The sequence below is a fragment of the Physeter macrocephalus genome, chromosome 16 (assembly GCF_002837175.3).
Source record: "Physeter macrocephalus isolate SW-GA chromosome 16, ASM283717v5, whole genome shotgun sequence".
NCBI classification, from domain to species: Eukaryota; Metazoa; Chordata; class Mammalia; order Artiodactyla; family Physeteridae; genus Physeter; species Physeter macrocephalus.
In genome coordinates, this window is record NC_041229.1 from 55,783,930 (window position 1) to 55,798,794 (window position 14,865).

The following is a 14,865-nucleotide window of genomic DNA, read 5'->3' on the forward strand; positions in this document are numbered from 1 at the left end:
GCGGCCTCTCTTGTTGCGGAGCACAGGCTCCAGACGCGCAGGCTCAGTAGTTGTGGCTCACGGGCCTAGTTGCTCCGCGGCATGTGGGATCCTCCCAGACCAGGGCTCGAACCCGTGTCCCCTGCATTCGCAGGCAGATTCTCAACCACTGCGCCACCAGGGAAGCCCAGGTTCATAGTTGTAAAGTAACTTGCCCAAGGTCTTCTAGTTAGGATGGATGACCTGGGATTTTAGCTCTTCTCTATGATTCCAAGCACCTTTCCACTGTACAACAGTGATACTCTTGGGCTCAGAGAGTCAAGGACCTGCCCAGGGTCACATGCTGCATTGTTGCAGTGCATGGAGTCTACATTTCAACCATGTCTCTTGACTTCTGTACTGTGCTCTTTAATTCTTCTAAGTCCTCAGACACCATATAGTATTTGAAGTTTCCCCATCCTAGAGATGTTCAGACTAATGCCTTTAGTAGAAATGAGTTAGTTAGTTCTTTTAACTTTAAAACAAATTTGCATTTAATGACATCCATTCACATTCACCTAGTCTGCAATATGGGGAAGGCACAGTGCATGTAGAAGCAGCTATGTTGGAGTTCAAGCACTTGAGGTTATCACCATTGACCATCCCTGACTCTGTGACCTTTGGTAAGTTGCTCTACCTTTCTTCACCTCAGTTGTCTTACCTGTAATATAGGTACATAATAATATTTACCTCATAGAGTTGCTGAATGGATTATAAGGCTAAAGGTGTGAAAAAGGTTATACAAACTGTGGCCTTATTAAGAGTTGGTAGTAATTTTGTGGCTATTATTGCTTGCAGTCATGGCTTTCTTTTGGAATCTGTTATTAACACTTGAGTTGTTATGAGATTTAAGAAATAACAACTCTTAATGGAGTTCCTCCAATATAGAATTAAAGAATTGTCCTGGGGTAAACAGCCTTTCTCTTCCTACATATAGGCTGTATTTCCTGTTGGTTTAGATAGGGCTGTTGGAAAGGCCAGATTAAAGAATTTTGTGCACTGAGACAAAGCGAACCCAAGGAGAGGTTTCCCAAGAAGTTCTCAAGAGTTCTCTGTAATGTCAGAAGCAGGATTCTAAGCTCTGGACATGGGCCTGGGCCTCTGGAACAAATACTGTATTTGAAACTGAGGCCAAAAAGGTAGGCCTCTTAAAACTACAAATCTCAGATACTCTTTTTTCTTTCTTACTCTAACCATCTCCCTTTTCCCTTTCTTTCTTTCTCTTCCTCTGTGTTCTCCTAATTGACTTACATAGTTGTTGTCAACAGGGTTGGAAACATTGCTGTACATACGATAAACCAGGAGTTAGGCTTATCAACCAACTATGTGTTCACAATTCTCTAAGTAATAACATTTAAAAATATCCTGGGGCTTCCCTTGTGGTGCAGTGGTTAGGAATCTGCCTGCCAATGCAGGGGACACAGGTTTGATCCCTGGCCTGGGAAGATCCCACATGCTGCAGAGCAACTAAGCCCGTGTGCCACAACTACTGAGCCTCCACTGTAGAGCCTGTGAGACACAACTACTGAGCCCATGTGCCACAGCTGCTGAGGCCTGTGTGCCTAGAGCCCATGCTCCGCAACAAGAGAAGCCACCACAATGAGAATCCCGCGCACCGCAACGAAGAGAAACCCCCACTCACCGCAACTAGAGAAAGCCCGCACGCAGCAACGAAGACCCAACGCAGCCAAAAATAAATAAATAAACAAATAAATAAATTTATTTAAAAAATAATAAATGCATCTGTTAAAAAAAATAAAATATCCTGTTTGGGGTTTTGTCCCTATTGCAATGTTTCCACTTGTGTGACAACTCCATGACCTTCTCTGGGCTTCGGTTTCTTTCTCATCTGTAAAATGAATAAATTCGACTGAATGCTCTGTAAGGTCATATGTAGCTCATGAACCATGATTCTTGTATGTTCCTCCACTGCATTTGTTAAATCTTTATATAGAAAAATGCACAGTTCAGCAGTGTACAGCTCAATGAATTATCACATTGACCACCTGTGTGGCCACTACCTTGACCAACAAATAGGGTATAACCAGCCCCCTGTAAGCCCCCTGTGTTTTCCATTTCAGGCACTAACATCTGTCTCCTCAGCAACGAAGACCCAACGCAGCCAAAAATAAATAAATAAACAAATAAATAAATTTATTTAAAAAATAATAAATGCATCTGTTAAAAAAAATAAAATATCCTGTTTGGGGTTTTGTCCCTATTGCAATGTTTCCACTTGTGTGACAACTCCATGACCTTCTCTGGGCTTCGGTTTCTTTCTCATCTGTAAAATGAATAAATTCGACTGAATGCTCTGTAAGGTCATATGTAGCTCATGAACCATGATTCTTGTATGTTCCTCCACTGCATTTGTTAAATCTTTATATAGAAAAATGCACAGTTCAGCAGTGTACAGCTCAATGAATTATCACATTGACCACCTGTGTGGCCACTACCTTGACCAACAAATAGGGTATAACCAGCCCCCTGTAAGCCCCCTGTGTTTTCCATTTCAGGCACTAACATCTGTCTCCTTCAGAAGATAAACATCATAAATGAGTTTGCCTGTTTTTGAACTTGCTGTACATGGAATCATACAGTGTATATTATTTTCTTTGCCTTCATTAGATTAACATTGATTATAAGATATTTCTATTGTTTTTACATACATGTTTAGTTTATTTTCATTGCTATATGATATTCTCTTATAAGAATATCTTCCATTGTAGTATTGATGAATATAGGGTTGATTTCAGTAATAGACTCTTTTAAAAATAAAAATTAAATTTTATTGAAGTATAGTTGATTTACAGTGTTGTATTAGTTTCAGGTATACTTTTTCACTTATATATTCTTTTTCAGATTCTTTTCAATTATAGGTTATTACAAGATATTGAATATAGTTCCCTGTACTATACAGTAGGTCCTTGTTGTTTAACTGTTTTGTATATAGTAGTGTGTATCTGTTAATCCCAAACTGCTAATTTATCCCTCCCCCGGCCCTTTCCCCACTGATAACCATAAATTTGTTTTCTATGTTTGTGAGTCTATTTCTGTTTTCTAAATAAGTTCATTTGTGTCATTTAAAAAATATTCCACATATAAGTGATAGCATATGATATTTATCTTTCTCTGTCCCACTTACTTCACTTAGTATGATAGTATGTTGCTGCAAATAGTTTTACAGTTAAGTCCCCTACATAAGAACGTTCTGTTACAAGAACACATTCCTAAGTCCAACGAAGTTAGCCTAGGTAGCCAACTAACACGATCGGCTACATAGTACTGTACTGTAATAGGTTTATAATACTTTTCACACAAATTATACATAAAAAAACAAACACAAAAATAAAGAAAACATTTTTAATCTTACAGTGCAGTACCTTGAGAAGTACAGTAGTATAGTACAACGGCTGGCATATAGGGGCTGGCATCACATGAACAGGCAAGAAGAATTACTGACTGGAGGAGAGAGAGGAGGGGGGAGATGGTAGAGCTGAAGGATCATCAACAATAGGAGACGGAGGGCAAGCTGCAATTTCACTCATGCCTGATGCTGATGGCACAGTTTCTGGTTCCTTGCTGGATTCAATTCTATCTACGCTCTTGAAAAAATGATCCAGTGAGGTCTGGGTAGTAGCTCTTTTTTTCTCATCATAAATGACATGGTAGCACTGGATTGCATTCTGAATGGCTGCTGCAGCCTTCGTGTACCGTTCTACGTTTGGGTCCTATGCCTCAAAAACTAACAGTGCCTCCTCAGATAAAGAAAATCCCCTTGCCATTTCCTGCATCGTGACTCTCTTCAGTTCTTCAGTTACTTCTTCTTCCTCTTGTCTGTCTTCATCCTTTCTCTGGGCCTCCAATTCTGTCAGGTCTTCATTAGTAAGCTTTTTCTCGTCTTTAAAAGTTCACAACTTGAAGGTTCATATGTAGGGGACTTATTGTATTTCATTCTCTTTTACAGCTTAAAATATTCCATTGTATATATGTCCATCTTCTTTATCCATTCATCTGTTGATGGACATTCAGTTTGCTTCCATGTCCTTGCTATTGTAAATAGTGCTGCTATGAACATTGGGGTACATGTATCTTTTTGAATTAGAGTTTTTGTCTTTTCTGAATATATGCTCAGGAGTACTCTTTATGCTCTTAATGCTATCTTTGATAGATACATGACATGGTGTCTTTGATAGAATTTTAATATAGTCAAATTTATTAATTATTTCCTTTCTAATGCTTTCTGTTCTATATCTGAAATCTTTACCTACTCTAAGATATGAAGTTTTTTTCTATTAGAATTTTCTATGTTTGTATACATGATCATATTATCCATAAATTGTGATAGTTTTGTTTCTTCCTTTCTAATCCTTCTTTTTCTTATTTTACTTTCCTAATTGTACTTCTAATACCTTCAGTATTATGATGAATAGAAGTGGTGGTAGCACATCCTTGTCTTATTTCTAATCTAAGAGGGAAAACTGTCAACATTTCACCATTTAGTAAGGTTTTTGCTCTAGGGTTTTTGGTAATTAGCTTTTTTTACTAGATGAAGTAAATTCTCTTGTAATCCTAGTTTACTAAGATGTTTTAATCACAGTTGGATGTCAAATTTTAGCAAATCCATTTTCGCATTAATTGATTCCATACGTTGTCTTCTTTATTTTGTTAATATGTGTGTTTTTAAAAACATTGAGATGTAATTCATGTACCACATAGTTCACCATCTCAAAGTGTACAATTCAGTGATTTTTAGTGTATTACAAGATTGTACAACCATCACAACTATCTAATTACAGTATATTTTCATAACCCTAAAAAGAAACCCCGTAACTGTTAATATACATACCCCATTTCTCCCTTCCTTCGGCCCTTGCCAACCACTGATCTACTTTCTGTTTATGGATTTGCCTTTCCTGGACATTTTATATAAATGAAATCATACAATATATGGCCTTTTGTGACTGGCTTCTTTCACTTAGCATAATGTGTTAAAGGTTCATCCATGATGTAGCAAGGATCTGGATTTCTTTTTTTTTTTAAGGACCAAATAACATTCCATTTTATGGCTATTCCACGTTTGATTTATCCATTCATCAGCTGAGGTACATTTGAGTTTCTACTTTTTGACTCTTTTGAATAATGCTGCTGTGAATATTCACTTCCATGTTTTTGTGTAGACACAAGTTTTCATCAGATGCCTCTAGACTCATACTTCTGTCACCATAAAACAAACCAGAACAAATCATTTGCTTGCAGCAGCAATAGTCCCAGGGATCCTGATATTTGTGTCCTGGGGATATGGAACTAACAGGATCCTGAGTTTGCTTCATTTTCTTTATTTTATCTTCCCTCAGCCTCAAGCCCAGAGTATACCCTTAGTAAGAGTTTATAAAATTTGGTTGGCTTGCTGGACAGGCAGAAAGCTGGGACAAAGATCACTGTCACTACTCCTCTGGGTTTTTGTTTATTCTGTTTCTTTCTGGAATGGCCTTCCCCATCTCTGCCTGACCAACTCCTGTTTATCCTTCGTGAGTTCTTTGAGGTAGTATCTTCTCCAGAAAGGTGATTTATTACTTACCTTTATCTCTAGCCTGAGCATGGATCATTGACCTGTTTTACAGATTGAGGATTTGAACTCAGAGAAAGAAAGGGACTTTCCCAGGTTCGTAAAGTGAGTTAACGGCAAGGATATACTGGATCCATCTTCCTCTGACTCCTAGTCCAGGATATATTTCTTTCTTTCTTTTTTATGGACAAGAATCATTTGTATTACCATCAGTTTCCTACAATTTTCGGGGTTGTAAACTAAAACAATGAAAGACAGCAATATTACAGATGGATGAACTAGGCAAGATATATTTCTTTTAATTGCCTGACCTCAGTATTCTTAGCTGTAAAATGGAGATAACTCATGCTGTTCAGTTCCTGGAGTATTTGTGAGGATCCAGTTAGACAGTGACTGTGAATGTGGTTTGTGAAGGGCTATATAAATGTGAGGGAAGTGATTGTTACTTCCAGGAAGATATTTACTGAGTGCCAGATGCTTCTGTGATTGCATGGCTTCTCCAGTTCTCTCCTGCTTTCCTGCCTCAGGTACCCAGTTTTCTGCTGTGGCCCCCAGCCAGTAAGTACTCAGCCTAAATTGCACAGCACTCATAATAAGTCCTGGCAGCTAAGTTTCATTTCTCCCCACACTTCCCTCCTCTCCCACTTCAGCCAAGCTCTTCCTCTTATTATTCCTCAGGTCTGGTCTGTACTAAACTGTTATTTCAGTCAGTAGTTGCTTCCAGTCAAATCAGTCAGTAGGGGTCAGGGGATATCACAAAGGGTAAAAGACTTGATCAGGTAATCTGAGTATTACCGCTATGCGCTCTATGACACAAGCCTCTTTCCTCAGGGAGTAGAGTAACCTAGTCTCTGAGGTCACTTCCTAATATTTCTGAGGTGTTCCTGAACTAAGTAAGCTTGGTGTTGGGTCCTACTTGAGATTCAGAAGTATAATGATCATAATAAGAAGCCATGATTGTAGGCCATGATTTTGGTCCTCAAGAAGATTACATTTTAGGTAAGAAGGTAAGTCTTAAAAACGTCAAAGTATCATACAAATCAGGAAATGACTAAATGCATGGTGGTTTGGCAGACTCCATGTCTTGGGAATTCACAGAGAGAGGAGAGGTCAGGAAATCCTTCCAGGGAGAAGTGGCACTTGAACCAGTCTTTAAATGGTGGTTGAGAGTTTTACAGGGAGAATGAAAGGAACAACGTTCTAAGCAAGGAGAAGGAAAAGTAAGCAAAAACTTGGAAGTGGGGATCTATATGCAAAGGTTGTGGGGTGAAAAGTGACCTGTGGAAGCAAAGCCAACTTCATCATTTCCCTGTATGTTTGTTCATGCATTAAATGATTTCATTTCCCTGGGGCTATTTTCTATACACTTACTTCATCCTCTGAGCCACTCTCTTTCACGTCATTATTACCAAAGTTCCTTGTGCATTTTTTGTATTTGACATTTCATGCCTATGATTGTATATTACATAGTATATTAATAACATAAAATGGAAATAAAATATGAAAATATAAAGCATATAAATATAAAACAAAAATCTAAATAGAACATAAACATAATTTTTTTTCCTAAAATCTTTTAAGTGACTAGATGAGAGGGAATTTAGGAACAGACAGCAATTCCAAAGCCCTGCATCATGTCCCATGTATTCTAGCTATGTGTAAGACAGATGTGCTTATGTCATAAATGACAGCTTAATTTGGGTTCTGATACACCCTTTGCTTTCCCTTTCTAAAAGCAGCTGTTTCTGGAGTGGAAATGGCCACTTATATAAATAACTTAAGCACTAGTAACTGGCATGTAGACAAATAGTTCTCATTAAGATATTGAGGAAGGAACCTTAGGAATGAGACCTGGGTTCAAATCCCAGCTCTTACTAGCTGTATGAGCTTGGGCAAATTATTTAACTGTTTTTAGTTTCCTTATCTGTAAAATGACAGTAGTAATAAAGTATCCCATAGGATTGGAAAATAGTTGTGAATGGTATCTTATACATGGTAAGTTCCAATTTAATGTTATTTCTTCTTCTCATCATACAAAAGTATGTTTTCTTGACTCCACTTGAAATTTTTTTAAGGGAGCTAAAGTAGTAGAATGTAAAGGGCCTTGGCTGTGATGCCAGACATTTTGAATTTCAATTACTTAAATAATTGTAGGTAAGCCCATACTTCAATTTCCTAATCTCCAAGTAAAAATTCACCCTCAGGATTGTGTTGATTATATGAAATGATGTGTGTGAAGTTCCTGTTAAAGACAGTGGGATGCTGTGTCAGGAAGAAATATAGCTACAGAGCTTTGAGTGTACTGATCTTTCTGTTTTCACAGACATTTAGAAAGTAGGAGCTGGAAGGGCACTTAACATCATCTAGTCCAGGTAGGCCAAGAAGGTGGAGGAAGACCCTGAGCTCACCTTCTTTCATGGGCACACCAAAATTACAACAATTTACAGAGCAACCATCGATGAGAACAATCTGAAGACTCGCAGGAAAGATTTTCCACAACTGAAAAGATAAAGAAGGAAAAACAATGAGACGGGTAGGAGGGGTGGAGATGAGTGTAGTGAAGACACACACCCCTGGGTAGGCCACCCACGAACAGGAGAATAATCACAATTGCAGAGGTGTTCCCCAAGGAGCGAGGGGTCTGATTCCCACATCAGGCCCCCTAGTCCAGGAGTCTTGCACTAGGTAGATGAGCCCGCAAAATATCTGGATTTGAAAGCCAATGGAGCTTTTGTATGGGAGGGGTGGAGGCCTGTAGGCAACAGACTCTGCTCTTAAAGGGCATGCACAAAATCTCATAAGCTCCAAGTCTAGTGCAGAGGCAGTAATTTTAAAGGAGCCTGGGTCAGACCCACTTGCTGATCTTGAAGAGCCTCCCAGAGAGGCAGAAGGCAACAGAGATACCCCCTGGGAATACAGACTCTGGTGGCAGCCGTCTGGGGAGCTCATCATACCACAAGGACACTGGTGCTGGCAAGCGCCATTTTGGAGTCCTCCCCCTAGCCTATTAGTGCCAGGAATTTGCCCATAGTCAGTGTACCAGCACCAGGCCCATGACCCCCAAGGCCAAACAGAAAGCCGAATAGTAACCTGACCTCACCCATTTGTGTGCTGGCACCAGCCCTGGAGCCCTCCTGGGTATTGCAGCCAGCTGTGCCAAAACCCAGTCTGGCCCACCACTGAGCTGACACCAGCTACAAGACCTCCAGAGCCCCACAGCCAGCCACCACAGGACCCAGCTCCACCCACCAGCAGGCAGACATGGTCTCTGGGACCACATGGCCATGAAACCAGTGACAGTCAGACCTGGCCTTGCCCAGCAGCAGGTCGGAACAAGACCCAGAATCCCCTGGTCTGTAAGCCAGCCAGGCTAGGACAAGGCCCTGCCTCCTGTGACTGACAGCCACTGAAGGAAGCAGGTCCTCACAGCCAGCTGGGCCAGAGTCCAGCCCCACACACCAGTGCATGCACAATAGTCAGCCCTGTCATGAAAGTAGGACCCACAAAACCAACATTGGGGCACCCCTATAGCATTTAGCTCTGGTGACCAGAGGGGAACCCCAGAGGACATCTCCTCCATAAGGTCAGTTCTCCAAAACTGGGAAGTGTAACAGACCTATGTAATACATAGAAAAGAACACAGAGAATTAGGCAAAATGAGTAGACAGAGGAATACATTCCAAATGAAGAAACAAGATAAAGAAAAACTAAGTGAAGTGGAGATAAGCAATCAATCCAATAAAGCGTTCAAGGTAAAGATCATAAAGATGCACAAAAAACTTGGGAAAAGAATGGATGAACACAGTGAGAGTTTAACAAAGGCTTAGAAAATATGAAGAAGAACCAAAAGAGATGAAGAACACAGTAACTGAAATAAAAAATACACAAGAAGGAAGCAACAGTAGAATAGATGATACAGAGGAATGGATCAGTGAACTGGAAGACAGAAGAGTGGAAATCACTCAAGCTGAACAGAAAGAATAAAAAGAGTTTTAAAAAATACGAATAGTTTAAGAGACCTCTGGGAAAACATCAAGCATACTAACAGTCACATTATAGGGGTCTCAGGAAAAGAAAAGAGAGAAAAGGGGGCAGAGAACTTACATGAAGAAACAATAGCTGAAAACTTCCCTAACTTGGGGAAAGGAACAGACATCCAGGTCCAGGAAGCATAGAGAGTCCCAGATAAGATGAACCCAAAGAGGTTCACACCAAGACATATTGTAATTAAAGTGGCCAAAATATTTAAATATAGAGATTCTTAAAAACAGCAAGAGAAAAGCAACTAGCTATGTACAAGGGAACTCCCAAAGACTACCAGCTAAATTTCAGTAGAAACTTTGCAGGCTAGAAGGGAGTAGCACTATGTATTCAAAATGATGAAATGAAAAATACTACAACCAAGAATACTCTGCCCGGTAAGGCTTTCACTCCAATTTGAAGGAGAAATAAAGAGTTTTACAGACGAGAAAAGCTAAAAGAGTTTAGCACCACTAAACCAGCTTTACAAGAAATGTTAAAGGGACTTATCTAAGTGGAAAAAAAGACTACAAGTAGAAACATGAAAATTAAACAAGAAAAAAAAATCTCATTTGCAAAGGTGAAAGTAAAAGTAATAGATCAACCCCTTATAGCTAGTAGGAAGATTAAAAGACAAAAGTATCAATAGTAAAATCAACTATATCCACAGTCAGTAAGAGGTTAAGGGACACATAAAACCAAAGGAGTAAAATATTATGTAAAACAAATTAAAGTGGGCAGGGTAAAAATGCAGGCTTGTTGGAATGCATTTGAACTTAAGAGATCATCACCTTAAGATCATCACTATATATACATATATGTTGTTATATAAGAACCTCAATGTAACCACAATCCAAAATCGATAATAGATACACAGAAAAAAGAGAAAGGAATCCACACATAACACTAAACCACAGGGGAAGTGAGCAAAAGAAGAAGAGAGGAATAAAAAGTACTAAAAAAAATCCCAGAAAACAATGAATAAAATGTCAATAAGTACATACTTATCAATTTAAATGTAAATGGACTAAATGCTCCAGTGAAAAGACAGAGTGGCTGAATGGATTAAAAAAACAAGACTCATATATATGCTGCCTGTAAGAGGCTGACTTCAGATCTAAAGACACAGCCTAAAGTGAGGTAATGGAAAAAAGTTATTGCATGCAAATGGAAACAAAAAACGCAAGGGTAGCGACTCGTATAATGCCAAATTGTAACAAGAGACAAAGATGGACATTACATAATGATAAAAGAATCAATCTACACTACCAAATGTAAAATAGGTAGCTAGTGGGAAGCAGCCACATAGCACAGGGAGATCAGCTCGGTGCTTTGTGACCACCTAGAGGGGTGGGATAGTGAGGGTGGGAGGGAGACGCAAGAGGGAGGAGATATGGGGATATATGTATACATATAGCTGATTCACTTTCTTATAAAGCAGAAACTAACACACCATTGTAAAGCAATTATATCCAAAAAAGATGTTAAAAAAAATATATCAAAGGGTTACATTTCAGGCGACAAAGCTTGAGCTAGAATAAAGGAATGAGATTCAAAAAGAAATAATGAGCATAAAGCTTCATAAATACATCAATAAATTTAAACTATTATTGACACATTAAATAAAAATAGGTAATTTGAGAAGAATAAAAATTAAGTGAAATATTAAAAAAAAGAATCTAACAAGAAGATATAACAATTCTAAATATATATGCACCTGACATAGGAGCATGTAAATACATAGAGCAAATATTAACAAACAAAAAGGGAGAAATTGACAGTAACACAGTAATAGTAAGGGACTTTAACACCCCACTTATCTCAATGGACAGATCATCTGGACAGAAAAATCAATAAAGAAACACTGGCCTTAAATGACACATTAGACCAGATAGATTTCCAGATATACAATACATAAGTCCTGGGGATGTAATGTACAGCCTAGAGGATATAGTCAATAATATTGTAATAACTTTGTATGGTGACAGATGGCAACCAGACTCATTGTTGTGATCATTTTGTAATGTGTAAATATATGGAATCACTTTGTTGTAGGCCTGCAACTAATACTGTAAGTCAATTTACTTCAATAATAAAAAAAATCATCTAGTCCATTCTTTCCATGGTTCAGATAAGAGAGCTGAGCACCTGGACTGTATGGTGTGGTAAAGGCAAAACTGGCCTGGACTCTAGACCTTCTTGTGTGTCCCCCCATTTTGCTGCCTTTCGTCAGGGTTGTGCTGGGTCCCTGGAGGCACAAGGACCTCAGAATATCTTTTGGCCCGTGTGCGAAGCTCCCATAGAGCAGGTTTTAAAACAGGATTGTGTAGGTCAGGTCAGAGCTGGTAAAAATGAAACCTTTATTCCTGCTCTGCAGAGAATTTGCATGTCTTAGGCTGATTCCTTAGACTCCTTGCCAGGTTGAGTTTGGGGCCTGGTCATTTATTCCTTTCTTCATTCATTGTCTGAGCACCTGGTTTATGCCAGACCCTTGCTAGCCGCTGGGGATTCATGGTAGATTGTATGTGGCCCCTGCACTTGGAACTCAGTTTGGCTGGGAAGATAAACCCTTAAAACAGACAATGACTAGTATGGTGCTGCAGGAACAGAGGAGACGGTGAAGAATGGCCCAAACTAGAGATCAGGGAGGACCTCACAGAAGGGATGACCTTTAAGCTGAGACCTGACAAGGATAAATAAAAGGGCTTGTGTGGTGAAGTGGCAAGGGAAGGGAAAGGGAAAGACAGGATTCACAGGCAAAGGGAGTAACGAGACAAAGTGAAGGGATGTGAAAGAGCCCATTATGTTTGGTGAACCATCACTGGTTCAGTGTAGTGGGTGTAAAGTGTATGAAGCATAAGTAGTGGGAGATGAAGGAGAGGATACAAGTCTGCAGAGCAGAGCTTCCCAATTTATTTGTTAAATAGCTTATTTTTTAGAGCAGTTTTAGGTTCACAGTAAAATTAAGTGGAAAGTACACATATTTCCTATAAACCTCCTGCCCACACATATGCACAACCTTCCCCACAACCAACATCCTGTACTTGGGTGGCACATCTGTTATAATTGATGAACCTACATCAATACATCGTATTCAATTTATGACCATATTTTACATTAGCGTTACAACATATTACACAGGTTGTACATTCTGTGGGTTTGGAGAAATGTATAATGACAGGTATCTACCATTATAGTATCACACAGAATAGGTTTTACTGCCCTACAGTTCCTCTGTACTCCACCAATTCATCCCTCCTTCCCCCCTAACCCATGGAAACCACTGATCTTAATATGTATTTTAGGTTTCTCATTGTCTTTTTATAGCTTGATAGCTCCTTTCTTTTTAGTGCTGAATAATGTTTCATTTTCTGGAAGTACCACAGTTTATTCATTCACCTACTGAAGGACATCTTGGTTGATTCCAAGCTTTGACAATTATTAATAAAGTTGCTATAAACATCCGTGTGCAAATTTTTGTTTGTGAACATAGTTTTCAGCTCATTTGAGTAAATAACAAAGAGTGTGATTGCTGGATTGTATTGTAAAAGTATGTTTAATTTTGTAAGAAACTGCCAACTTGTCTTCCAAATGTACTGAACCATTTTGCATTCCCATCAGCAATGAATGAAAGTTCTTATCGCTCCACATCCTTATCAGCATCTGGTGTTGTCAGTTTTGGATGCTGACCATTCTAATAGGTGTGAAGTGGTATTTCACTGTTGTTATAATTTGCAGTTCCTTAATGACATAGGATGTTGAGCATTGTTTCCAACTGTATATCTTCTTGGTAAGGTCTCTGTTCAGATCTTTTGCCCGTTTTATTAATCAGGTTGTTGTTTGTTTTCTTCTTGCTGGGTTTTAAGAGTTCTTTGTACATTTTGGATAATAGTCCTTTATAAGATAGAGTCTTCCCTTAGTATCCATGGGGGATTGGTTCCAGGACCCCGCAGGTACCAAAATCCATGGACGTTCAAGTCCCTTATATAAAATGGCATAGCATTTATATATAACCTATACATATACTTTAAATCATCTCTAGATTACTTATAATAACGAATACAGTGTAAATACTATGTAAATAGTTGTAACTACAATGTAAATGCTATGTAAATAGTTTCCAGTGCAGCATTTCAAGTTTTGATTTTTGGAACTTTCTGGATATTTTTCCAAATATGTTGATCCACAGTTGGTTGAATCCATGAATAAAGAACCCATGGATAGGGAGGGCCAACTGTGTATCTTTTGCAAATATTTTCTTCCTGTCTCTGATTTTTCTTCACATTCTCTTGATTCTCAAACTTTTACATGCACATATAAAAGCTACATGGATCATTTGGGATCTTATTAAAATTCAGACTCTGATTCAGTAGGTCTGGGGTGGAGCTTGGAATTCCACATTTCCAGCAGTCTCCCAAGTGATGCTGTTGCTGCTTTGATAACAAGGCTATAGATCACCCTGGCAGCTGTTTACATTGGAGGGGACTAGAATGCAGGTGACAGGTTATTGTTAGAATGATTCAGGCCACAGATAACAATGGCTGAAATAGGGTGGTGGCCATGGTGATGGAGAAAAGTGGGTAAATTTGATCACTGTATAGAAGATAAAATCATTAATAACTTGGTGAGTGGAATGCATTGGGAGAGAGAGGAGAAATAACATCATCATGAGCAGCAGCTGTCCAGAGGAGGCAGAATGACAGAATACAAAGGCCTTGGGGCTGGGAGTCCGAAGACCTCAGTCCTGGCCCCAGATCTGCTGCTAACTTGCCATGTAAACTGGGGCAGGCTACTTAATTTCTTGGGACCTCTGTTTCTTCTGTCAGATGGGCACCATAATCACTGCCCTGTTGTCACACAGTTGCTTTGAGGTGCTAATGAACTACGGTATGTGAAAGTGCTTTGTCAAAACTAGAGCATGACACAAATGAAGGTGATTATTGTAATTATTATGAAATGTAAATCTAAAGTGCTATGGGGTATACTTGTTACTGACCCTTTTGAGTCAGGCCCCAACAAGGGTCCTCCTGCCCAGTGTCATTTGAGCCAACAGAATGAGACTGAGTTTGGTTTAGAAGCCAAGGAAAGCCTTATTCTTTGATCAAAGAATGGAGAGGCGTGAGCCTGTGCTCTAGAGTCCCTGCTTCAGCTGAAAGGCGGTGGGCGGGGCTGCTTTATAGGGTTCTTCTCAGCAGGGAACGGGGCGGAGTCCTTGTGGGCGGGCACTGATGTACTGCTCAGGCTCCAGATTGCAGAGG